This window comes from Neolamprologus brichardi, chromosome 16 (genome assembly GCF_056152115.1).
Source record: "Neolamprologus brichardi isolate AB-2024 chromosome 16, ASM5615211v1, whole genome shotgun sequence".
NCBI lineage: Eukaryota > Metazoa > Chordata > Actinopteri > Cichliformes > Cichlidae > Neolamprologus > Neolamprologus brichardi.
The window spans coordinates 4,734,009-4,761,700 of NC_142119.1; the positions used below are offsets into that span (position 1 = coordinate 4,734,009).

At 39.7% G+C, this 27,692-nt stretch overlaps 1 protein-coding gene across 1 annotated transcript in view; it reads right to left on the bottom strand.

The window, feature by feature from the left end:
- Positions 1-27,692, bottom strand: part of tmeff2a (transmembrane protein with EGF-like and two follistatin-like domains 2a) — a 135,941-nt gene that overhangs the window by 81,518 nt on the left and 26,731 nt on the right. The gene's annotated exons all lie outside the window — the stretch shown is intronic.

Below are 27,692 nucleotides of genomic sequence, written 5' to 3' on the forward strand. Positions count from 1 at the left end.
CTGTCAGTGTGCCCATTTTTCAGCAGGGCTGTTCTCCAAAACATCCACATCTGCTTAAGCCGAGTAACAAAGTGCGGCGTCAGATGCACGTAAGACAAACTCAAGTGAGATGGGTGGAAGGAAGAAAAAACCCTGCCCAGAAGAACTCAGCAGGGGTGAATTCATAGTATGTACAGCATGTTAACCAGCTAAACTGCTTAGGATAGAGTGTATTCACAAAGCTAAAAAACCTCATTTTCAGTGTAACATTTCCATACTCCTTCACCATTGCTACAATTACGATTAAGCACCAGAAACATAACCATGCAGTACCCTTTTTAAGGAAAATTAACCCCAATTAACCTTAAATATATCAGCCTCACATTAGCGAGATCATACGGTGTTTGAAGTTGTTTAAGACTGCCTGATGAAGACATACCGGCTGATTCTAACTGTGATACCTGAAAAAATTAAAGTTGGCACATTATAGCAGATTATAGGATATTACAGTAAAAGCACCAGTCTAGTCACAGCTACAGTCACATGTTCCAGTTTACTGTGGCTCACTTCCCTTTCATTAACTACTTAACTGCTCTCACTTCACGGGTGACTAAAGAAAGGTAACGTCATTCACTTTCCTGTTGCCGTGGTGACTTCATTCGCTCACTTTGAGACAACACAAACCCCAAAGTCAGCTGAGATCCTCACACTCATGCTTTTTTATATAAAAGTTAATATGCTGCACAGTCCTTAATGCCTTTTTTACACTTTTTACTCTGATTTGAATAAGCCATCTGTAGCTGCCACCAACACCACCTTGCACCTACCCCATTCACACCCCTGCATTAAACCTCAAGATTAACAAAACATGGTAACAAATAAAGCTAAGAATAACTTTGGCTCGTTGACTAGCTTTTGTATTATTAGGTATTCTTTCTGCCATGATCATCGTCTATTGAAAATCTGAAACTGCCCTTGAATCAAAACATATTATGCTTTGTTCACACTTTGTCCAACAGGAAAAAATCCAAATGGTAATTTACCAGCGTAGAAAAGGAGTAGGTGAGCTAAAATCTTATCACACATCGCACATCTGGCAGATTGTCATTCTACAAACTAATTCAAAAATCGGTCAAACGTCAGTCCAGCGTAGGTGTTAAAAAACAAGAAGCGAAAAGAAAGAATAGCATGGTACGTGCTCCTCTGAATTGTGTTAATTATGAACGGATGCGTACATCAAATCAGTACAAGTCTAAAAACAACTCGCACCATGGATTTTGTCGATAGATTATATTCACACTGCAGACTTCTGAAAAGCTGCACACCTCTTGTTGCTCCACTGGAGCAGTAGGAGGTTAAGTGACTTGCTCAAGGGCACTCAGCAAAATAGCTACTACGGTACATGAGAACATTACTCATTCATTTTCCTCACATGGCTTGTTGGCTATGGAGTAAGTCAAGATTTTTCACATGACTGATGGCACTGGAGGGTCGAGTCTTAGTTTTCATTTTTTTGGCTGTAGAGGAGAGATATGCATTTGATTTGAAATCGATTCACTGCTGCCGCACTGTAGGAATAACAAACGTGATTATTCAATTGAGAAATATTACCCACTATTCCCTGGGAAGAAGGAACAGCTATCAGAAGGTCCAGAGAAATTGTTGCTCGGTAGTCACAGCCCGTAACCTGATTAAATATAAAAGTGCTGAAAAATGGGGAACGTGTGAAAATGTGTTCCTGCTGGGTGTGACATCGCAAGGACAAGAGGCTCACTGGATATTCCCCACAGGGATGAAGCTTAGGAGCTCACGGCTCTTTGTCTCCACTTCCTTTTTTTTACTTTAAGTCTCTAATGGACTGCTCTGAAATCTGTTTTCTCACAGCTAAATCATCTCTGTGCCCTCACGGATCGCTGCGTGGTTTTCACAAATGGACATATTGTAGACGCAGACAGGCATTAACAACATATTCAAGTACGTCTGTGTTTATGGTCACGTGTCAAGCCAACTTTGTAAAAGCTTAGTGTTGGAGAAAAATAATATTTTTATCCTCTTCCTTCCTTCCAGTAAAACCCCCCATTTAGTCTAATATTGGTTGGAGCAAGACACTTGAAGCTCTGACTTTTTCACTCCTTCCTCTTCACACCTGTCCATTAGCTCAATATTTTTCCGCTGCTAGTTACAGTGGTTCGCTTTGGCAGATGGTTAACAAAAAAGGGGTCAACAGCAAGATGTCGTGGTGTGCTAAGCTGCCAGCTTTTAACACTTGTTATACGCTCCATTGCATATTCTAATTCTTAGAAGGAGTAGGCCTTCGAGATCTGGAAAACAGCAAACCGCAGGCGAGAAAAAGCCATATTTTTCCACTTTTCCATATCAGGGTTATGGCGGTGCCTGTCCCAGTTGTCACAGGGCAGGAGACAGGGTGCACCCTGGATAGGTCAACAAGCCATCGCAGGGCTAACACATGGAGACCGACAGCTATTTACAGCCAATTTAACTAACTTGCATGTTTTTGGACTGCAGGAGGAAGCCAGACACTCTAGGACAACATGCAAACTACATATGGAATTGCTCGGCCTGGATACAAAGCTAGCTAGTGCTACTGCTGACTAGCTATGTTAGCTAGGTGCATCCCTAGATTGGGCCAACTGTGGCTCAAGGAGCAGAGTACTCTACTGGTTGGACGTTTGGTGGTTTCTTTCAGCCCACATACTGAAGTGAAAGAAAACCCCAAATTCCTGCTGATGCAACTATTGTGTGAGTGTGGCAGAATAAGAGAATAGTATAAATGTATATTTGTGAATGGGTGAATGTGACTAGCATTTAAAATGTCTCTGAATGTTCAGTTAGAGGAGAAAAGTGTCATATAAGTACCACATCATTTACCATGTGTGCATCTTCTGAGTGCATACTTCTTGGATGGTCTTTCAGTACAATAAATTACGTGTCATTATACATCAGATCATTACATTGGAAATGATTCAAAACAACACAAATATAAATAAAAGGCCCAGCTAGCAGGTTAAGCGTCAAAGACTGATCGAAAACAGGCATTCCTTTAGAAAACCATAACTTTGAACCTTATAGTGTTTTTTAAATCACATCCTATTGTAGGGCAGTTGTCATGATCAATGAAATTATTTGACACTAAGATGGTGGCGCGCACAGGTGCAGCGGCTCACTGCTCCTCACATTCAGGTGTTTTGTTTTTTACTTTTTCTACGTGTATCTGTGTGGATGAGTGTGTTTTAGTTATTATACTGTGTTGTGTTGTTTGTGTTGCACTGTGATGTGTCGTATCGTGTCGTGTTACGTGTAGTGCCGACGTAGGACAGTTTTCCAATTTCATCGTACTATTGTACTATGTATGACTGTGCAACGACAATAAAGAGTTATCTTATCTTATCTTACATAATGTTTAGTTCTCCAGTAAAGTTGAGATGCTTGTGAGTTAACACAAGCATCTCACTTCTGAAACCAGCCTCAAGTGGCCATTTCTGGAAATGCGACTGGATTAATTTTCCTCTTTATTGCTTAGTACAGCATCAGTAGAACGAGGTCTGAACATTGTCAGAACTTGTGCTTTATTATATTTAGCGCACAAAAGGACACTCTTCATGTCGCCTGTGTACTCAACTAGAGAGAAACTCCCATTTGCTTAGGTAAGGGGTGGTGATTATGCTCACAGGGAATTCTCCAGACAATTGCCTCCATGGGCTTTATGCAGACTTTGTACTAAGAAACTGGCACAAGAGTAGAGTAAAGTAGAGTGTGAGATCTAATTTAGCTGATTCTCTCTACCTTGCACTGTTTGGAGCTTTAACTTAACTTAGCATTTTCGACGCCCTTCAGCTTCATCTGACCCACCCGGGCAAATATTAACCAATCAAACCTGCACTCTAGTAGCTACAGGCTAAGATGATGTTCACACTTAATCAGGCATGTGAGTTGGTTGAAAATGGCTGCCAAAGTGAATTGATTTTGAAATACCATAATCAACTCTTAAAATAGTATGAACCAGAAAAAGTGACCTCGTTTGAAAGCTTTTAGACTTTAGACTTACAACATTAGTGGCCTGTGTACTGAAAACATGCTAAAGATGAGCAGAGAGAGCACCCAGGAGGGAAACTTGGCTGCCCCACGCTTTACCACATGTACGAGTTTAGCTGTTTGGGGACAAAGCAGAAAGGATTCAGCGAGTCTGTTGTTTAGGGGGCTTAATTGTGAAATGCCTGAAAGGACCAGAAAAACAGCACGAGGGCATAAACTGCATTTCAGATTAAGCTAACTAAGTGTGAAGGACAATTGATACACACATGCCCATCTGATACCCACAAGGAAAAGAGCAAAAATAACCATCCATTCAGGAAACCAGAAGGATGATAATGATCAAGTGTGAACACTTTTTAACAAGCTGGGGTAAAGAAGATGGCAGAAAGCACACAAAAGACAGTAAAGGGGGGGAGTATAGTAGGGAAAGTGAAGCTGCACACTGGCTTCTGATCAAAGGGATTGGAATTCAGGAAGGAAAGAGGCTGTAGAAATGACGATAGGCAAAAACGATGGGTGAAATTGGGCTAACGGGGAGAAAGAGTCAGTGGAAATGGATGAGGCTGAGACAGGAGGAGACTGAGGGGTAAGGAAAGAAAAGTAAAAATACAGAAATGAGATGCAGACGGCCAGGAAGGGAGAGGCAAAGACAGGGCCCTGGCTCAACAAACTTGGCACGATAAAAAAGAACCACAGCGCCTGAAGAAACCGAGGCATACACGGAAAAAAGGGAACATCATGAAATAAAAAAGAAAGAGGAGAAGAAATGGGGACACAGACTGAGAGAAGGAGAAGGATAAAAAAATCCCCTCAAAGGCGACCGAGAGAGAATGAAAAAAATGGCAAGCCCACAAAGGCGCTTGGAATAGCTTACTGCAGGGCCTGCGCTGCTTTTGCCATCCACTATCGCTCCCCTCTGCCTAACCCCCCCACCCCCCCACCCCCCCACCAGCACCACTCTCACACTCTCTCCCATCTGGCTTGGGTTGTCCTTAACCTGGGGACTCTCACTTCATGCCAGGCGTGATGCAACCGAAGGGAAAGCTGCCCGGCAGAACCCTGCGGGCGTCTTTTAAGAGTGCCTTCTTTCCCGTGAAAACTCCCTCAACCCATCTCTTGATCTTCTTCAGTATTTGGCTCTCACCCCCGTGGAAAGGAGAGAAGTGATGAGAGGAGGGGGCGAGGATTTAAAACCTCAATCTCTCTAAGAGGAGGTGCAAGACGGAGGCTGCAGCTGTGTGCAAATTAAAAGTCTCACCCAAAAAAATACTCAAGTGTTGGCTTAGAGGAGCGTGTTATTGGTCCCTTACAGCATGTTGGATCGGATCTCTTGTGTTTTAGGTGAGGCGGACCATATGTAAGACAGCCAGGGAGCAGAAATAGATTGCCAAACATAAAGTAAGACATTCGGGAAAAGATGTGAAACGTTCGACTTCTTCATCTTGGCTGAATCTTTCAACTTTTCCTCAGCTATTCTTGTTGGAAAAAAGAAATGTTGACGCTCATCTGCCAACTTCTTTTTATTCTTCTGGGACTTCTCTTGAAGTGACAGCGAGGCAGGGAGTGAGCTAAGGTTACTGGTTTCAAACTTTTTCCTGACTCGTATTTCTCCACACTGCTTCTTAAGCAGCGCATGACCGCATCGGAGACAAAGGCATCCTTGTTGTAGCCCTTGTCAGAGCCCTGCAGCTTTGATCCTTTAATGTGTTGATAACAAGCAGCGTGTGACGTTAGCAGTCTGCAAATATAAGCTGTCAGCTGTTGCACTTAACTCTATGCCAGGCAAGATTACTGTCAACGGAATGGAAATGAAAAAAACAAAAACAACAAAAAAAACAAGACAAAGGTGTCAGAAAAGTCTCCGATATGCGCTTGAAAAACAGCACCATCGAAGGGAAGATTGTGGAGGAGGAAAAACGATGCGATTATGTTAATGAGATTGGGTGAACGAGACAGAAGGTGAGAAAATTTGATCCTCTGCAATTCTCTGCAGACAGAGAAGTGGGGGCCAGTGGCCAGAGCCATATGGCGCAGCCTTATGTGCCCGCTGGCTCAAGTTTTGCAGAAGTCGCAGACACTGCCCCGCGGCTCCACTTTGACAAAACCCGGACAGTTGTGTGGCGTCTTGACAGAAAATACCACGACAGAAGAGGTGCTAATGGTTCTATTTACGTGTGTGAGAGAATATGGGATGGGAATGGCTTATTGACAGGAAAGGTGGAAGACAACCACACGGATGAACTTAAATGCATTTGATGATACGTATAGCTCTTCAGAGTTGCATTTGCAGCATGTGATCCAGCATGTATGCATACATGTAGACCAGTCTCTAATCTTCCACTTCATATCATTTGCACCCGTTCTGCATTTTGTCACAGTAAATCTAATTTCCACAAACCTCCTGCAGGGGTTGCTGTGGTTCTGCCTAGCCTCAGAGTTTGAAATGCTAAGCTTTGGGACTGCAGCCAGGACCTGTTGTCTCCCTACCTGCCTGGGATCCTGCACAGACACACATACACAGGCAAAGCAACCAATGCATCCACCATCGGAGCACTTTGTACTAACAAAAAAAAAAAAAAAAAAAAAAAAGCATCTGCTCCTTACCAGGTCACAACACACAACCTAGCAAAACAAGCAGAACCTTCATCATTCATCCTGTGCCTCGATAACAGCTCCCAGTGTTCACTTCACCATACATCCAACATAACTGCTGGCTGACAGGGGTGGAAAAAAAGACAGGTGGCGGTGGGAGGAGGAGGGGGTGAGAGGAGCAGGCACAATACGGAGGTAAAAAGCAGGAAGTGAATGTGGAGAAGAGAATGGAGGAAGAAAGGAAGGACAAATAGTGCAAGAGATGTGGATGATAGGGCGATAGCAATGACTGCAATTAAAGAACGAGGAGGACAGTGTGCGGGAGTGGCGAGGGATACGCACAAGTGAAACCACACGAGAGCAAACCACGCGAGTGGGAGACAAAGGAGAGGAGAGATACAAAGTGAAGGCGGGTGCACGCATCAGTGCGTGACTATGTAGCAGAGGGAAGGAGCGTGCCAATTTGAGGGGTAGAGCTCTGCAAAACGCAACAAGAACAAACATGACAGGATATCAGCATCAATAAGTGAGAAAACAAATGACACATCCATCCGTCCAGCAGACACCCCCCTCCGCCTGAACCCTGCTATCTCCGCATTCTGAAAAATGATCTTCATTACGAGCAAAAATTAGTCCCACATTGCAAATCTAACGTACTAACGCATTTGTCGGTCACACAGTTACATTCTGGTGATTAGTGGAAGTCCAAGTTGAGGCAAAATGAAAGATTTTTCCCACTAATGCACTCATTTACATGTTGGAAATACACTTTTCTCTTGCTAGGCTGGAGCTTATCCTAGCTGTGATGAGGTGAAAGGTAGGGTACACCACGAGCAGAACACCGGTCCATCACAGGGCTATTATGTTCTCATTATATATATATATATATATATATATGAAAATTTAAGCAAGCAGACAAACCTCTAACAAGCCAAACTCTCACTTTTCTTTATTGGCTTTAAATGTGTTTCACAGTGAAACTCCTTAGTACTGTGTGTAAACATTAAAACAAACTTAATAGACTGACATTTCTCTCTGATGATATTATGAAACACATAACCAGAAATGTACTAAAATATTACAGTCATGGGGAATCGTAGCGCAAGAGAGGAGAAAGCCCACACTGAAATGCAATATGATAAAATTTCAGCAAAAAAAACAGACATTTAAGCCCTTAAAGTTTCACAGTTTTGCTTGTTTTTTTTCCTCTTTTTATGTGTCAAACTTATAAACCAGAGTTATTCTGCAAAATCTATGCACAGCAAGCACACTTGGTAAGCTTGATGTGCACCTTTCCAGAGATGTAACTACACATTGCAGGGACACATACTGCAATAGCTTTAATAGATCTGCTTGGTAGCATGTAAACACAGTATATTGATTATCACAAGGATAGTGGAATAGTCTGCAATTCTATCTTGCTTGCTAACACAATCCTCAGTATTCTGCCGGTGTGGACATAGGCCATTTTTTTCTATTTTTTTTTTATAGCTCTGATAGTCCATGTGCAGACTCCATCATTTCTTACTCTGCATATCAGGAAAATTTGCTTTTTCACGATTTTCAGAAGCTCCAAGTCCAACATGATCAGCGATGCAGACACACCAACACAAGTATAGGTTAAAAATGTCACCTGTTACGGCATAAGGGTTGAAGAATTGTGAATAAAAGTTTCCAGAACTGAATAAAGAAGTGTGTCAGTATCTGTAGAACACATGTAGAGGTTCATCACCTAATCTAAACACAATCAGCAAAATATTGTGGGACTACTTCATTAAAAAAATGAATCAGATTTTATTTAATCAAAAGAAAGTAAATTATTTTAGACGCTACGATTGCACCAGCAAACTCAGTTAGTCTAAATCATCTTCATTTGACTACTCCCAGCAGCAGCAAGGCGTCCCACCAGTATGAAAAAACACTAATTTATTTGGTGTAACAAATGCCAAATACACAACTTAAATATTTAAATATTAAATAATATCATTTTATAGCTCCTCTGTGTCTCCAAATAGCCTGAAGATAAGGATAGTTTTGGAAATAAACATTCTTAGCAAAGACAGGAATATCAAACACCATCATCCCTCCTACATAGATGCAAACATTCAATTCATTATGGTAAAGTTTATCTGATTGGATGGCGAGGTGCAGGTGGCCTAGCAGGGCCTTCCACTCTAAGTGGAAGGTTCAATCCCCAGCTCCTTTTTTGCACATGCCAGTATGTCCTTAGGCAACACACTGAACCAAAATTGCTCCTTAAATGCATTCAAACATCTTCTGCAGCAGCCATAAGTATACCAGCATGACTGGTATCCTCATGTGGGAGGAGGGCAGCTCATTTACTCTGTGTCTTTGTTGATGTTTTCACATCTCTTTTAGTTTTTCATGTTGATTTCCCAACATGAATCTCTCCGAGTTAATTTGTACAAATGTTCTGCTCCAGGGTCAGTGGTATGTATGTCTGACACTCTTGTGCCTCAAAGGCAACTGTTGAGAATTCCATTTGCTGAAATAAAACTGAATGGATTTGAATGAGACCACTAAGTCATCTATCTAACAAGTTGTCACTTTCCGAATCTTGTAGCAGGATGCCAATGAAAGCCGGTCGGATTTAAGGACCTACCATTGACAACTTAATTCCTTTTGTGTAGGGATGGGAATTGGTAAGAATTTAGCGATTCGGATTCCATTATCAGTATCAATTATCACTTAGATACCTTATCGGTTCTCATTCGTTCTGCTTTGAGAATCACCATCATCTCTAAGCCGCGTATTAAAGATTCGTACAAATTGATCGCACGCTGTGTGGTCAAATGTTTGTATATGTTGGAGGTATTTCCCCTCTTTGTTGTGATCAGTGTTGGGGTTGTTACTAAAAAACAAGTACATATTTCACATATTACACTGAATACTTTTCTTAAAAGTAATGCAGTATGTTACATTATGACCCGAAACACATGGTCTCGTAATTACTATTTAAAAATATAAAAAAATATATTAGAGTCCTGTACACCAACACAAATACCTATCCTAATGAGCATGCAAATCAGCTGATTGTTGCGCTAGCACAAGTGGAACAGATAGGTAGAATCAATCGGCAAGCAGACTAACAATCCTAACTAACTACTAGCAACTGGTTCTTTATAAGAAGCGGTTCTCGTTTCCCATCCCTACCTTTGAGCAATGCTATTAATCAAGTTATAGGTTCTCAGAATCCCTAATTCATGTTTTGTAGGCTTCAGTTGTTTACATTTTGACAAATTTGCAGAAAAAAAAGATTGCAACATGTGTGTTGTCAGTGAGACTCCTTATGGGGCATGTATTCAAGACAAATATTTCTTTTTCAGCTATCAGTCACAGAGACTAATGGTGACCTAATGTGGATCAAGTCAGACCTCTTAGGGTGCCAGAGGCCTTCAGTGCAAAAACTGCAGTTCATGGACTGGCCACTTGAGGCTGACTCCGAGAGGGAGTAAGACCTACCAAACCCTTTTTTGTAAAATGGCTTTGGTCTCTTTGAATACTCTCCATTTCATGACATCCATACAATGGATGATTTCAATGAAAAAAAAAACAACTACTTTGTGTGTTTTCTTGGAAATTTAAAGGGCATGCTGAAAGACAGATGTGCTGGTCTCTGAATACAGCACCTTACAGCCACTGGTGACACTGAGTCTTTGTTAAGTGAATGAAAATATATCTGTGTAGGCTCTCATTCATCTAGATCATGCTGGCCTTAAGCACTTGAGCTGAAGGAAAAAAGTCTTTTAACTCAAGGTGTTTTAATGAAAACAGTACTGACTGGAGCAATAACAGTGTAGGAGAATAACATCCTTTTCCCTTAATATCACTATCATTATTCTTCTTATTATCGTTATTATTATCATCATTATCATCATTATATCCTTTAAGCATCTAGAACTTTATATTTAGTCATTTAATCACCAGGAAAACCAAAAATATTGGCTTTATCAAAGCTGTCTCTATCCTGGCTGTTGATTTGATAGATTTCTCAATTAAATTTTTGTTTATGCATTTGCTTTGCAGATATATAACTGCAAATTTGCTACCTAAAAATTGGCAAAGCTTGCACAGAGCTGGCATTTTGCCATGTTTTGCCACTGTACATAAAGACTCATGGCTAAACCACAGCCTCGCGTTAGAGGTTTGGGTGGAGTTCAACATGCAGATGGAAACAAACTAAGACTTTACATCCACCTTGAATTCCATGACATCAGCATCTAAACTTAGATTTCAAACTTGAGTGCAGTTTCTCCAGTGGAAATTAAACATCAGAGACAGAAAGGACAGTAATTAAAGACAAAACATCATTGATACCTAGCAGTCAATATGTTGGCCCAATGGAATAAGCTACCATGTCAACCAGCAGAGGCTCCCTGTTGGTAATCACCATTGATATACTCATGAGCTGCTATTTGCCTGCTTATTTACTCTTCATCAAAGGCCTATTATGAGCTACCAGCAGGTGTTCTAGCAGTAAGCTCCTAAGCAGTAGGCTTTAGGCCTTAAAAGATGTGAAGAAGTGTTTGTCTAAAATTTTTACTAATCAGGTTTTCTTGATGTTGGAAGTGAAAAGTTAAAATATCACAACTACAAATACAAATTTGAACATACTGAAAAGTTAGTTTAAAAAATATTTTAAAAAGCTCCTTTTGTTTTTGTACGACACAACTATTTGAGTATAAAATATTGAAATGGTTACTCATAATGACACATTTAGGGACACTTTCAAAAATAATCCATTCTATTTTGTGGCCTGATCAAGCATGACAGTGTGTCACTAAACAGATGCTCCTGTCATGATAATATTCGCATAGCCCTTATGACTTTGCAAGAGATTTAGAAAGTAGCTGTACTACTATCAACAGAGACCATTCCATAAGCTAATGATATGACTGGCTGTGTTGGGCAAATTTGCTGCCAGGCTAGCACAGCGAGAGATTGCTGTGTATGCACTAAACCTGGCAAACAGTATTCCCTGAGAAAGCCTTAGCTCCAATGGACTTCTAGCTTACATTTAGACAGATGCGCCCACTCTCACTGTATCACATAAATGACTAATGCCTAACTAGGACCGTTCACTCACATGCTGAAACAGCTTGTAAATCCATGTAAAGTCCTTGCTGAATTAAAATCCCCACGTAAAGCATTCCAAGACACTCTCAACAAAAATTGCATTTTATGACTCTCCTAAAAGCACATAAAAAAAGAGAAGTGCCAGCTAATACTAAAACTAAAAGCAATCACCTGTTAACAACACCTCTTCACTGCTCTGTTACATAACACAAAGTCACACTCAAAGCTGGTGGGCACTGCAGGTTAATTTAGCCGTTCTCATACAAAACCACTACATAAATGCAATTTGAAGAGCCAGTTCAGCCCCAAATCAAGATCACATCATTTTTCTATTCGCAATTTATGCTGTTTATTAGTCTAGATTATTTGCAGAGGCAGGCAAGGTAGGTCAGCAGGGCACCACCGAAGGCTGAGAAAGTGTAAACTAGAGCAGTGGGAATATGTCAAGTTTACGATTACCATCAGCGTGGAAAGGCCCAAAGGAGCCCACCTGAATCCACTGACTGCCATTGTAGGTAATAAATGAACTGGTACTTAGTCTTCTTTTCTAGACTATTCCAGCACTTGAAGCACTTTCTTACTACACGCCTCATTCGCCCATTCAAAAACAATTGGTTTTAACCGAACATTCAAACACTCACACGGATGCTTCGGGGGAAGTTTGGGGTTTGGTATCGCTTGACTGTGGATACCAAAACAAAAAGACTAAAGGATCAAAGCACGAACCTTCAACCTAACTGAAAATAAGTGAAAAAGCAACCAATGGCAACCAAAATTATTGCTCATGACCACTTTCAAAAACCCACAATAAAGTCTGGCTCCTTGGAAGAAAAATATTAACAATACTAAGAAATGACTCAAGACTTTTGCACGGTTCTGTAGGTTTGACTGGCTTTAAATGATGAGAAATTTCATGTGATTTAAATTTAAGTTGATTTGAAGTTTTTATGGACAATTTAACAGTGGAAAACAATTACAAACGTACAGAGAGGAAAGCCACAGCCTACACGATACTGCGAGCAGTATACCAAGGCAAACTTAACTTTTACTCACATGCTCACATCTCAAGAGAACAACAGTGCATGTGGGCCCACTCACTATCCTCCTAAATACAGAGTCAGTGGTTCAGAACTGCTGAGAAGGGATTTCATTTCTTGGAAGGACACTCTTGGGAACCTTTCTGTGCAGGCATCTCAGGCATTACCCCAACATAAAACAGGGGTATGAAATGCTTTGCTACACTTCCCTCCCTTCATCAGCATCTGTGGCATATAGAATGAATTTCAATGACAACTTTGACATTTTCCTGGGGAGCAGAAAACTGTTTCAAGGGGATGGAGTCCACTGATCCTAGCTTGGAGTCGAGGTGCTGCACAACAATTTATTACATGGCCTTCAGACACTTCTTTTGAAATGTCTGAGTGTATCTGAAGCTGTCGGACGAGCGACACAGCGACATATGGATCTGAGAGCAAATCTGACACTGTTTGTGCATCGCTGAAGTACACTTAAAGAAGTAGACAAAGACATGTTGTGAACTCTACCAGAGTCTCGGAGATTGTAAAAGCCTGTGTTAAGAAGGCTGTTTGATTTTCAGATCCACACTCACATTTTCTAGTTTCCTTCACAGCCTCTCAAACTTGCATGATAAGACTCGACGGCTATTGTGTTTACCCTAAAATGAAAGTGTGTAAATCTGGGATGTGGCAGTCATTCAGAGGTCTAAAACCAGTTCACATACTAAGTCTCGCCTCCTGGACCACCCATCTGCCCATGAGCGAGGAATTCAGTTTCAAAAAACACAGCAATCATATAACTTAAATAACATAAACTGTGACTTTTACAAATCGGAGAAGATGAAGCTGAACTGAGTTATGGGGAAGGTCATGACAACTCTGGTCCAGTCGTGTTATTTTCTTCTAAAATGACCACAAATGTTCAACAAAGTATTTATCACTTTAACCCTGAAGATGAATGTGCCTAACACTTTTTTTGTTGCCCAATCCTAAGCGAGCCCTAAATAAAATGTGATCAGAGCAGAACACTGATTTTTTTCACAGAGGAGGTTATGTGACTGTATGATTGGTTCGGTCTATCTTTTTGTATTTTTAACATTACTGCTCATAAAAATGTAATTGCATGGAGCTTTTTTAACCAGAGGCAAACTGTACTGTAAGAACTGTTTATTTTGCATCACATCAAAATGGATCCATGGTATGAAATCCTTGTAAAGACCATTTCGATGGGGAAAATATTTATTTCTGCTTTAATAATGAGATCTCTGTTTTGCTTGTACAATTTCTGTGAGTCTACATGCCAAGCTGATTGTCAAGTATTTTGTTGATATTTTGTCAAGTACATATTGGACATATTAAAGTAAGTTTCAGATAGTTTTTCTTTCTTTTAACTTGCTCTGGATTTTCTTTTGATTCATAAATGTACACCAAATTATGTATGGTGGGTGATGTGCAACTTTTGTTCATCGTGGTAAAGATTGGGACACCAAACTAAGTACTGATTACCCATGATGTGGAAATATGAGCAACAAAAAGTTTATAAACAGTAAAAATAGATTCAGTGGCTAACCTCATGCTACAAAAGCACTTTAGGCAGACTGAAGGTTTTGAAGATAGTACAGTAAATATCTACCCCTCAAGGCTAAAGTGTACCACCTGGGCTATCTGGACAGTAACACATTACAACAGATGATGTAGAGACATCAAAAGAAAAAATGAGGTGTACAAAAATGCTACATTAATGCCTAAAGCAGATCCATTTGTTCCATCCTTTTTAAAAGGTGGCAATGGTCACCTGGAGTGATTAAGCCTAATACATGTTTTGAGGATGGCTCTCTCTGTATTTTTAGGAGGAAGTAGAGATAGAACAAGCATACAGACACATGTGCAGTATATACAAACAGAAAAAAAGAATAGTAGTAGATACTTAGCTGCATTAGAGAAGTTGCAAAAGACAGACAAGCAGTGTACATTAGAAGTGCAAAGATTTGTGTATTTGCCTTGAATGGTTTTGTGTGTGGTAGTTGGTAAGGGATGAGTCTTGAGGATAGAGAGTATGAGATTAGAGCAGAGTTGAAAGAGTTGAAAGAGAGTCTTTGAAAGAAAAGCTGGAGTTCATTGGAATTAAGACCTCCTCAGTGAAAAGAATTTGCCTGTCAGAAATTTGGTTGCATTTTCCCCACACGCATTCTCAGAACCAAAACTACGAGATGTAACAAGATGTAACAAAAACACACTTTTTGAACATTGTATATTATCTATGAGTTAACTGGATACACAAGTGGTGATCTGTGTCACCTCTATTATACACATTAAACTGTTTTATACTTCCTTACTGTTTTATAGAAACAGGACGTAACTACAAACATTAAAAACAGGAGGAAATGGTAAAAACAATAACACAGAATAGGACAACAAAACCAATTATACAAGGATGATGACAAAGTCAGACTGAGTATATGAAGGGACTTTGGTTTTGAAACCTATGTATGAACTGTATCTGAGTGACGTTGAAGGGGCGTCAGTAAATTTAAGCCCTGAAAGGTATAAAACACCTGCTTATGCTCTGTAAGTCGGGGATCGGCGCTGTCTGCGTACAGCGGCGGGCTTCCCCACGCGTGTCATTAAAATCATCGTTTGACTCCACCCGGCCGGATCAGTGTTGTTATTTTGAAAGTTGATTACCTCCTCTATCCCTCCTCAATATTTGAACCCAACAATAGACTAGACTAGAATCACCTGGTCTGGTCACTGAAGTTATATTTATTCATTTAAAGAAACAGCTTGCTTCTCAGTTTGCTAAATTATGCTTCCTTGGATCCTTTCTCCTTGCATAACCAGGAAATTATTCCCGATCCACTGAGAATGAGAATCACTGAGAATGTTCCAATCCCTTAAATGCACCTTGTGAAGACAAGAAACATCTGTGGCAGTGGCTCAGGAGGTAGAACAGGTCATCTCCTGGTTGGATGTCAAAATGTCCTTGGGCAAGATACTGAACCTCAAATTGCATTCGTCGGCATGCGAGTGTATGTGAGAGATAAAAGCTTCTAAGTGCAGTGTGAATGCGGCTTGTAGTGTAAAAGTGCACTGAGTGTCAGTAAGACTAGAAATGTGCTACGTAAATACTAGTCCATTTACCATTTACTAACAGAGAGAAGTGAAAGTGAGGAAAAACCGATGTATCCTGCATCAGATGCACACTGAGGAGAGGATGCAAGGAAGTGATGATATATGTTAGGATGATGAGAAGCACCCGCAGTGTTTAAAAATGTAATGAAGGAAACGGGTGGATATTATGTTCTCTCCTGCATTTTCTTTTCAGTGGTAAATGTGACATTGCTCTAAAGTGTGGCTAATTGCTGGCTTCACTTCTGTAGGGTAAAAAAAATGTACAGACAGTCCCAGTCTGTGCAACAGCCCTGCAGAAAATAGCTCCACATGCTGAGTGAACAGCACTGCTGCAGGTAACTATTGATTCTTTATAGATGCTTTAATGCTTCCATTTCCTTTTGGCTGCTCTGGTAATTTTTTTTAGAAGTTTTTCACAAACCACCCTGATGCCAGTTATGTCTCACCACAAAATCGCTGCTTTGGTTTGTTTTCCAATAAATATTCCCAGATATGTGCGGTTAGCTTAAGACAGGCAACATGAGTGATAAAATCGAAATAAAAGTTGACATTAAACACGAGTAGTGTTTCTAGCTTTGCTGGTCAGAATTAATATTTTAGTTTATCATGAATATCTATGTGTTCATATATGATAATATTGTAGTCCGATAATTTAAAAATGCTATTAATCCTACAACATAGAAACAACATCAAATTGACACATTTTCCTTAAAAAAATGGTAATTGGAATGTACCATTTAAGAAAATATTTATTTTGAATTTAATGGCAACAACACGTCTCAAAATAGTTGGGTTGGGGCTACGAATGGGTGAAAAAGTGAGTGATGCTAAAAGGAAACAGGTGGAAGAACATTTTGCAATGCATAAAGTTCACTGGCAACATCATTGGGTATAAAAAGAGCACCTTAAAGAGGCGGAGGTTCACCAATCTACAAAACACTGTGCCCATCAACTTGAATTTCCAAGCACTTAGAATATCTCATCATCTACAGTCCTATGTGCCATTGAAAGATTTAAAGAATCTATAGAGAAGTCTCTTTGTGCAAGTGACAATGGTCACTTGCACATAGTTCACAGGTTAAAGCTCTATCATGCAAAGAAGAAACCATATGTGTTTTTTGATTTGGAAAGGCCAGGAGGATAACATTTCAGACAAATCAAAACTCAAAATTATTTTTGGAAAACACCGACAACATGTCCGGTGGTTTAAAGAGGAATAAGACAATACCGGAGAAGAGGCTGGGTGCTGAACTGGCTTGGCACTCCAGACCTTTCATCAACTGAAAACATCTGAAAACTAAAAATATGACAAAAACCCAGGACTGTTCAGCAGCTAGAATCCTCTATAAGACAGGAATGGAAAAACTTTCCTCTCCCAAAAGTCCAGCAGCTCATCTCCTCAGATGTTTCTGAACTGTTGTTGAAAGTAGAGAGGATGCTACACAAAAGCAAAAAACTTTTTTGAGCTATGTTGCTACCAACAAATTCAAAATGACCTTATTTCTTTCTTAAAATGAAACAGTTTAATCTTTGATGGAATCGCTTGTGAATAAAATATGGGTTTATGAGATTTGCAAATCATTGCATTCTGTTTTTATTCATAGTGCTTCATCTTTTTTTGGAACTGAGGTTGTAGTTTCAAACTGATTTCCTTCAAGACTTTCAGAATTTCAACAACAGAACAAACATGAGATTTTATTTAAACCTTCTGAAAAATAATGTGTCATAATAATATGCTTCCTGGGAGGACAAATTTAATTACAACACAAAGACTGCCCTGACTGACATAATTAGTGTTCTGACATTTAACACATACTTCTTATAGATGTCAGTGAACCATTTGATATGCATGCTTGGGCACGCAGCTGGTCAATCTCTCTGTTATTTCTGTTTCTAACGGAGCTTTTGCTTCCTTATTGAATCGTTATTAGCAGTTATTTGGAGTGCCTTCTCTAAAGATCTGATACATCCACAGTCCACCCACACAGGTGTTTTTTTTGCTTGTTGTACCTGATTTAATCTATTCTGACAACTGTGTGGGTGACTCAGTTGACAACTTTCTGACTCACCTGCTCACGTTGTTGCACCTGATAGGCCGGAAGAATTTCACCTTTTTAAATGTTTATTATGTGCAACGCTGAGGTTTTCATTTCCATTTTCAAAATAAGCTCATTGCAATCACTTGGACAAAGAAACCATGCATGACAGTCCAGTCTATAAAATTTAGTTTGAAGCATTATAATGATCAGCTTTTCTTTTAATTAGAAAATAAGAACCTTTTCTTCCTTCCTGCACTGACGGCCTCGCCATAGCAGCAGCTCTTCTGTCATTTAACTGTGGACAACCTTTCCTGGTTTTGACACAAAACCCAAACTTCATGACTCAAACAACAGCACAGCTTAACAACTGACTCAAAAAAACTGTTGAGTCTATTTTGCAAAATAAAGTTAAATTAAATTCCATCCGTCGCGTATTAAGTGCATTTAGATTCCAGCCTTACAATGTGTTTTTTCTTTCTTTCTAAAAATGTAATTCTAAACAGCTAATTCTTATTTTGTCTCAAGATGTAGGTGGGATGAAGATGACTACAGATGCCTTTCATGAACCGTGGCATTTTGATATTTTGTAGCAGCTAAAAAACAATGATTTTTATTTTCCACTGGGGAAAGTCCTGATATTGTGTGTGGTGGCTCACTGGAACAGGACGTTTACCAGATAGTTCTGTTGTCAAGTTGGAAAGTTGTTTATCTGACATGGACACCTTTGGTTCTCTGAACAGAAAATGGGTTAAATTTCACTGCTTGGTTTGTTTAAAAAGCACACTAATTACCACTTACGGTTACCAGAGATTAATGGTAATAAACTGTTAACTGTAACTATAACTAGGTAGACAGAAATGGTTACAATAACAGTACCTAAAAGCGTATCTCAAAAACGATCTTAGCAAAGACATGTGACATGCATTATTCAAATTTGCACCACTAATTCAAAGGTTTTTATCATTATTAATGTTTTATTAATGCTTATTTTCATCTGCCAGGCCTGGTGCATGACATTTTTTAAACTTTATGGGCAGTTGACCAGAGTTTTTTGCTGATCATTATCTTTGTTTTTCCTTTATTGTTTTTCCTAAAGCCAACATGTCTGATGTAAAAAAGTTCCCTGTTTCTACACAGGGATTATTAATATTTACTTATTTTTAAGCACCCAGCTTTAGTCTGACCTATATATCTTAAATTTAAGGAAAAAACTAAATAATATATCATTTTTATACTCATTAAACCATTCAATGACTGCTCGTGTGCTAAAGAAGAGGTCAATCTAAAAAAGACCACTCCACTCAGGATAAATATGTTTCAACAAAAGATAAAAAGCATCACACAGAATAACTTCATATTCATTTGCAATGACCCTTCAGTCTAGTAGGACAGGTGGAACCAAAGCATGCCGGCGAACACCTCCCTCCCGCCCGCCGCCACACAATCCTCTAACTGTTGGGCTCAAAGGTTCAGTTTTGTTCCCCTTTAATTTGTCACACGCCTGCAGTTCACAGTTCTACACGATTGCACAGACTTACTGTGAACACACACATACACACATGTGCATGCACACAGAGAGACACATACAAACACAGACACATCCTTCATCCACAGGGACCTGACTGATAGCCTGATCCATTTCCTGTATCCATTAGAGGCGGCTCTAGATTATGCAATTCATCCCAAGGCTATCATCCACCTCTATCAATAATAAACATCTCCACGAAACTAGGGCTAGCCTCAGAGGATGGAAACGCCACCGCCCAGCACGTTCTACTTCTAATGAAACCCTCTGCCTGCTCGGCCCCTACTGAACGCCACATTTGCTTCCACACTACTTGTCTTCAGTTGCTGAAGACCCCCAGGTGCAATCTTTACTTATGCTTATCAAAGCTGTATCAAGTCTCACTGAGATGGCTCAGCGCCTGCGGTGGTGATGGCAGAGAGCACCTGTGGCTTATGACAAGAGACAGACGCTCTCGTCCGAGATTCCGCCACGCATGCGACGCACCCTCTTTCCATCAGCCTGCCTTGACGTCGGTTGATTGATGTCTGCAGCATTTGTGATTTGACCTTGTAGCTAAATGAGGTAGTAAGGGAGCTCAGAGAGGGGGAATGACTGTATATAATAAAGCATAAATACCATGTTCGATTTAAAAAAAAAAAAAAATACACATTCTGTTCAGCTTTTCTTTTGCTTCCTGAGACTCATGTCTCTTTTTCTGTCACATTAGTGCCAAACACAGAATTATCCTTTTCTTTTTCAGTTTCAGCTTCAGTTGTACCAGTGTATCTCTAAAGGTGGGCTAATAGTCACAAAATGTGGACTAGAATTGCCCTTTTCTTGTGGCATTAACAGGGGTGTGGCTGAAGAAGGCATAGGGTGGCACTGTCTGCCTGTAATGTTATTGCCCCCTCCTGGTGCATTATATGATAATAATTATAATATAATAAATGAATTAGTGAAGTTGCAACGTTTCTGAAAGCAACTTTCGCAATGAACTTTCAATGGACGGAGTGAATTTTCTAATTTCCCATGGGCTTGACTGATTCTTGATGATTCTCCCTAAGGCCAGACCGTGCAGTGCTCAGATAACTTGCAAAGACTCTACAGACCTCAGTTTGGATGCTGAACGTTAAACTTCATGACCTTGGCGCCTTGCCGTTATTGAGTTCTTCATAAGCTCCTCTCTATACTAAAACATTCTAGTCAAATATCAGGCAGCTTAAGCTGGGCCAGAATTGAGTAATGCAACAAAACAATGATCCCAGATCTACAACAGAGTAGCTGAAAAAGGTGGTTCAATGGCTTAATCAAAGTCTAGACTTCAACCGGACTAAAATACTGGCGTGGACCTTGAGAGAACGTGATAAAGCAGAGCTGACCTAAATTCCTCCACACTGGCGTGAGAAAATGAAAAAGTCGTACAGAAAATGATTACTTCAGGTTATTTCTGCTAAAGGTGACTCTAAAAGCTACTGGAGTGAACCAAATACCTGACATTGTGTGTTCATGAACAAAATTAAATACATGCGCTGTTGTGACCATTTAAAAAAATCATTGCAAGACTGTACAGTGAAAATAGGCAAAGGAAGAGGCAACACTTGTGGCTCGTTAGGTCCTGATGTAAAGCTTCTATCCATCCATTCAAGCACTGAGAATTGTTTTTAAGAATTATAGCAATTTTTCATATTTCATTTTCAGAAAAATGTTTAAGGGTAGCAGAAGCAATTCCAAGTGAAATCATTATACTATTCAAATAATCTACCTGTGGTTTATTTTAGTGTCATCTTTTTAAAAAATACTTCAAAAACATGTGTTTCTAAATGCTTTTTTCAGAAAGTACATTTGCACATATTCTAATGGTTAATCCAAAATTTGGCTGTAAATCAAACAAAGTAATTGCTTAAAACTTTTACATAAACCCTTTAATCTCAATCAGCGTTCAAGATTGTTAATTCAGCATGTTCACTGTTCTATTGATTACGTATTGTCCAATATGGGGATAGCAGGAAAAACTTCATCTATGATAAAATATGTCTGGTTTTTATTTAAACATCAGCACAAGCATTTATTTTATCTGAGAAATAATGTATTTTGCATACATTTTAATTATTCATCTATAATGTTTTTGCAGAAAGAATCATATCAGGCCTTCTCTGATATGATTTACTTACTTTTTTAATATCAAATCATTAGCACGGGTTTGTCCCAAAGTCAAAATTCACGACATCTATTCTGCTGCATCACTGTGCTAAAAAACATTTAGCAGATTATCAGCTTCACGCAAGGGGCTGACCTTCATCCATGCAAGAAAAAGAGACAACCAAAACACTAACAATGGCTCACACACAAAGAACAAAGTGTGGTGTGGGCTGCTGCATCTGTAATGGTCACTGACAGGCTTGGGCTCAGCTTCATTTCAGATCCAGTTATATCAAAATTCCTTGGGAGAATGGAGACCACGGAAGTTAGCAGCAACCAAAAGCAGAGTTGCTGACAAAGGCAGTGTCCCATAAGTGTAGTAAAGTTTTATTTTGCTGAAGATAAACTTTAGCAAAGCCGGATTGCAAACACTTAGAACAGTGGATGTCATATAAGGTGAATGGAAAAAAAACAACAATGAATCCCAGTGGAGTGCTGTCAGAGTGACAAATCTTTTCTGTGCCTGACAATGTGTTGTATTCCACAGACCTCCTGGATAGAGCAGTGTCAAGCACTGTCTGGGTAAGTGACAAACTGTTTTCCCATGATGCCTTGCAATGTTTACGCACACTGGTCAAGTCTTTACAATGAAGGAGAAGACAAAGACAGAGTAGCACAGGACGGCAACAAGGCAGGGCAAGTTGTTTGGACAAGTGAGAGGGAGACAGAGACGGGAGTTACTGTGACAACAGGAAGATGGAGAGAGATACAGGAAGACTGGGAGGTGGCTTGAGCTTCTGCTCTTTAACCGCTTCGCAGTCTTCTCTTGATTAGGGCCTAGCCTGCCAGTCCCTGTGGAGTCTCCCCAGCCGAGTCGCTAGAGACAGACTCCTCTGTAATAGTGTCTGACAGGCCAGCCAGAGCCACAGAGGAGCTGACACAGATCCTCCGTTTTTCAGGAGAGACACCCAGCGCAATTCCTCCCCGAGTCCAGTGTCTTCCTTCTCTGCCTTCCCAGTGTAACAGGAACATATTTAGGCTGTCATTGATATATATCACATGCACTACATCTGGGTATGAGAGCTCATGTTAAGAGAAGAAGCCTCTGTTGTGATTTTAACCCAACTGTTAGAGTTGTGGCTGCAGAAGAGTTTGCATAAACAACAGAGGAAATATTCTATAATAATCTCAAAAGCTTTACAAGACTTCAAGAAAGCGCATGCAAGCTTATTAATAAAAATTCTGTCAATAAAAGTACAAGTGAAACCTTTAATTTATTCATTATTACTGCCTGTTTGTGATGAATGGCGTTGCATTTGAAACAAATTTAAAAAAAAAGAAACTCTGTGCTAACTTCTCTTGGTGACATTAATTGGTATATTTGTCTTGCAGAGATAAAGTTTTGACAGGAAATATCAAACAACCTGAAGAATTAATTGACCCAAAAAACTAAAGAGACATGTTTGTTCCACAGATGGTGCTTTGTCCTGCTTAGTTGACCGTGCTGACATGTTGACACAGCCAATGCTAATACTTCTGCTGCTACCATAATAAGTCAAGCATCTGATATCAGCTTTTGCTAACTTTTACATAGGGTGAACTGTTAAATCTGCTTTAGCCTGCTTACAGCTGTTGCACATCTGCGAGCCACTTTGCAACCCACCTCCACACCAGCAGCTCTTTTCAACCTGTTTGACTAATCAATTTGAAGTCAGTGACGCCTACTGTTTTCTTAACAGCCAACTACTTTCTTTCTATGCACATGGTAGGATGTGTCCTCTGCCCTATGTGTTCTATGTATATGAGAGCTCAAGGTCCCAGAAGAGCACCCTAAGACCAAATATAAATTGCTACAGATGGAAATAATCATCTTCTTTTAGTGGTCCTTTCTGATATAAAGATTGGAATTCCACTTGTGCTTCTCAAAGCCTCCTACTGAACTAAAACATAATAATTCAGAAACTAATCTTCTAGAAACTAATCTAAAAATGTTGCTTTTCGTTATGAAGTACTTTCAAGCATTTTGAAGCAGAACAAAATGCTTAGAGCAACAACATTCAACTCTTTTGTGTTGCACTTGCAGCAGGAATAGTTCAAAACCTGAGCTGAAATAACAGAATGTCTCTTCATGGAGTATAACCACTTGAACCAAAAGTGTATTTTGTATTTTCTTTAGGAATGCCTCCCACAAAAATGCTGCTGCTTTAACTTGTTCAACCAAAATCAAAAGTTCAAGCTAAGACTAATGTAATTTATTCTTCATCACTGTTAAAGAAAGTAACTTAAACACATGTAACTGCGATTTTGTAATATGGGTATTTCTAAAATCTGTTATATTAAAAGGTAGATCATATCCAATCATTGTTTTAGTGAGGACTTCATAATATGTACATGAGAGAACTCCGCGACAGTCTTTTTTCACCATCAAATTTCACCAACTGATTTCCATGATGTGAAAGAAAGTCACACTGCTGTCCACTCGCTGCAGCGAACGGCCAAATCTAGATCACTGACAAAACTGTGATACTGGTCAGCTCGAGGAAATAAACTCACTATTATTCAAAAGCTCACTCCCAGTAGGTACACATGGCCCTGGATAAAATGATTATAAGTGAATGCAAATATATGGAATGGGGTCTACATCAAAAGCTACTGTCAGTACCACCTGGGCCTGTGTGACGGTGTGTGTATTTCATGATTTTAGCTTATTTGTGTGGAAGTGAATGGGGTGTTGTGTTAATCTGTTAAAGGAGGAAGGTGGGGAGAGAGGGAAGGACAGGTGTGTTTCCGCCGTTTAAGGTGCACTCAGGCATTTGTTGCTGTGTGTACGTGCTTCGGAAAGGTGTGTGTCAAAACGTTTTCACAGCTTCTTGTTTAGTGCAATATGAAGGACGCAATGCCCTTCCACACCCTCCCATCAACATCATATGAACCCACATTAGCTCTCATCCCTCTTTGATGTGCTGCGAGCTTCAGCAGTCTGGCCATCACAACCCAAACATTAGACGGCTTCCGGCGGTGAAAAGTGGGAGAGCAATTTGAGGTCAGGCATAACAGCGAGGAGTGGCCACATCAAACAACCAGCAGGGAGCACATTGAGGACCAAATGTGCTGCCAACATTATCCTAAATTCTTTTATAGAAAGTCAATAAATTTGCTTTGCAGTCTGAATGTACAGTGTTGGATGTATTTAGAGAGGTCAGACAGGATAGTGCCTGCATGCACAGATTTTACACCACACTACACTACCTGCATACACAACATTTGTGTACCCTGGCCTGAAGTATTGCTCTGTATATCTTTCTAACTTCAAGTTAACTCTCTTGTACTTCAAAAAAAAAAGCTAAATTACTGACACAGCAATAGGTAAAAATGACACTCCCCTTCCCTCATTGCAGCGACGATCCACTAGAGGGCAGGTAATCTATACAACGCAAATTTCACAAAAGTTGAGCTGTGAAAATGAAACGATTTGGACGTCTCATTAACTCCTATTTCACTCCAATAGTATATCGAAAACATATCAAATGTTCAAACTTACAAAAACTGCCATTTAAGAAAAAAAAAGTTTTCATTGAATTTGATAGTAGTGACAGATCTCAGAAAAGTTGGGACGGGGGTGGCGAAAGGCTGGAAAAGTAAGTGGTGTGAAATAGAAACAGCTGGAGAAACATTTTACAACTAATTAGGTTAATTGGCAACATCTCGCTGACAGGATTAGATACAAAAAAGTATCTTACAGAGTTTCTCAGAAGTAAAGATGTGTACAGAGTTCACCAATCTACGAATTTCAAAATGATGCACAGGCTGTAAATAACTCCTCTTCTACAGTTCATAAACTTAAAATAGAATCTGGAGAAATCACTGTACGCAAGGGACAAGGTCAACAATTAATGCTAGAGGTGTAGAGCACTACATTAAAACCATGTATGCTTCTGTGAAAGAAATCAAGGCATGGGCTCAGAAATTCTAGAAAACACTGTCTGTGAACACAATTTCATCATCCAAGAAGCAGGTAAAATCTCTGTCTTTTAAAGAAGAAGCCATATGTGAACCCAATCCAGAAATGTCACTCTCTACTATGGGCCTTCTATTCTCATTAAAAATTGACTTAGGCAAAATGAAAATGTAATCTATGGTCATATAAATAATTTGGAAAACATGGATGCCGGATACTCTGGAGTGAACAGAAGTGGGACCATCTGGCTTGATATCAGCACTCACTTCAAAAGCCTCCATCTCTGATGATATGGCAATGCATTAGTGGCTATGGAATTGGCAGCTTGCACATCTGGAAAGGCACCATCAGTGCTGCAAGGTATATACAGGTTTTAGAACATCATGTGCTCCTATCCAGACATTATGTTTTTCAGGGAGGGAAGGCACTGCATTATTCAACAAGACAATGCTAAACTGAACACTGTATCTATTTAAACAGCATGACTTCAGAGCAGAAGAGTCCACATGCTGAACTGCCCTGCCTGCAGGCCAGACCTATCACCAACTGAAAACACTTGGTGCATCATGAAGTGAAACATACAACAAAGAAGATCCAGGAATGTTGAGCAGTTAGAATCATATATCAGAAAAGAAAGGGACAACAATCTCTCCCATAAACCCAGCAACTGATCTCCTCAGTAACCAGCTTTTTTGGACTGAAGAGGGGATGCTCCACAGTGGTAAACATGGTGCTGCCCCAACTCTATTAGAGATGTCTTGCTGCCATCAAAAGCCACAGCAACTTCCCAACTTCTTCAGTTTATATAATAAAGGTGCTACATATGCCTGATTGTATACAGTTGTGTTATTAGCTAATAACTGGTCTTATTTTTAAACGCGATATTAATAGCTTTCCACAGATAAGGATCTCAATTACATATAATATACCATAAAATAGCAGTTACAAGTCATAGTGGGAGACAGGATGGGAACAGCTGCCCAGGCATGTCAAAGCACACTGTCCACCCTAAACCTCCTCTCTAAGAGCGTTTGCACTGCTATGACGTTAAACTACTTCTGTCTCAGACAATGTGTTATCTCCATGACTACAAAAGGTAATTTATGAGGAAAACACATACACGTAGCGCTCAGAGGTCGTTTTGCCTATTTGAATGAATAATGTTGTTGTTTTTGTGGAATATACAAGGGTATATAAAAGATTGATGTAATAGGGCTGGACGACCTCCTTCTTAGTCAAATCATCCAATATGCGAAGCAATTGTTTGATAACCATCTGATAGCGTCGGTGGCAGGGTAATTGCCCAAACACAGCAGTGCTACTGCTACTGGCAACAGAAAATGATACCAGGGAGTTTGTCTCCCAAATGTATTTTTACATGTGTAGAATGACTCACAGAGTCCTCCATATGTGAAGCATAGTGTTTCACCTTCAAACAGACAGTAAGATGAAAAGTTACAAAGAGGTGATAAAGAGGGCAGAGGTGCCACATGGGGGGGGTGTACAGAGAGACATGTTCCTGTTGCAAGTGTTGGTTATATGCTGATATGAAATTACAGGAGGGCAGTTTAGAACTGAATATGAATTTAATAACAATCCACTCTCTCTCCGAGATTATCGTCTTTTGGCACAACCCATGAAGTAACCCATTGGTTAATGTGTTCTCATTATGAAAGTGAATGTTTTTGCCATTGCTGTCTTGGTGAGAGGTAAATTTGTATTTAAAAAAAACAAAAAAAACAAGGGACACTCTGTATTCATAAAGTACCAACTTGGCGGTCACAAGATAGGCCAATACTAAAACTGTCGTCTTTATCATCATTTTTAATTCTAATGGGAACTAACTGGAAACTAATGACTGAGATCATAAAATCAACACAAAACTTTTTACGAAGACATAGACAAAAGAGTCAACTACTTTTTTCCTATATTTATTTATTACTATGACATTTTTATTTAAATCCACACAGACCAAGTTGAGACTTTGTGAAGCAGTATTAAATGAGATCCTCACAGCCAATGTATTTTCAAAGCAGCCTAAAGGGAAAATCAGCTGTTGATTTCTAGCGCCTATTCATAAAACTTTAACCGTACACTTTCACACTGTGGGATTATGATTATGATCCTAAAAGGCACTTTTATTATAAGGATTACAGTGTTCCCTCGTTTATTGCGGGAGT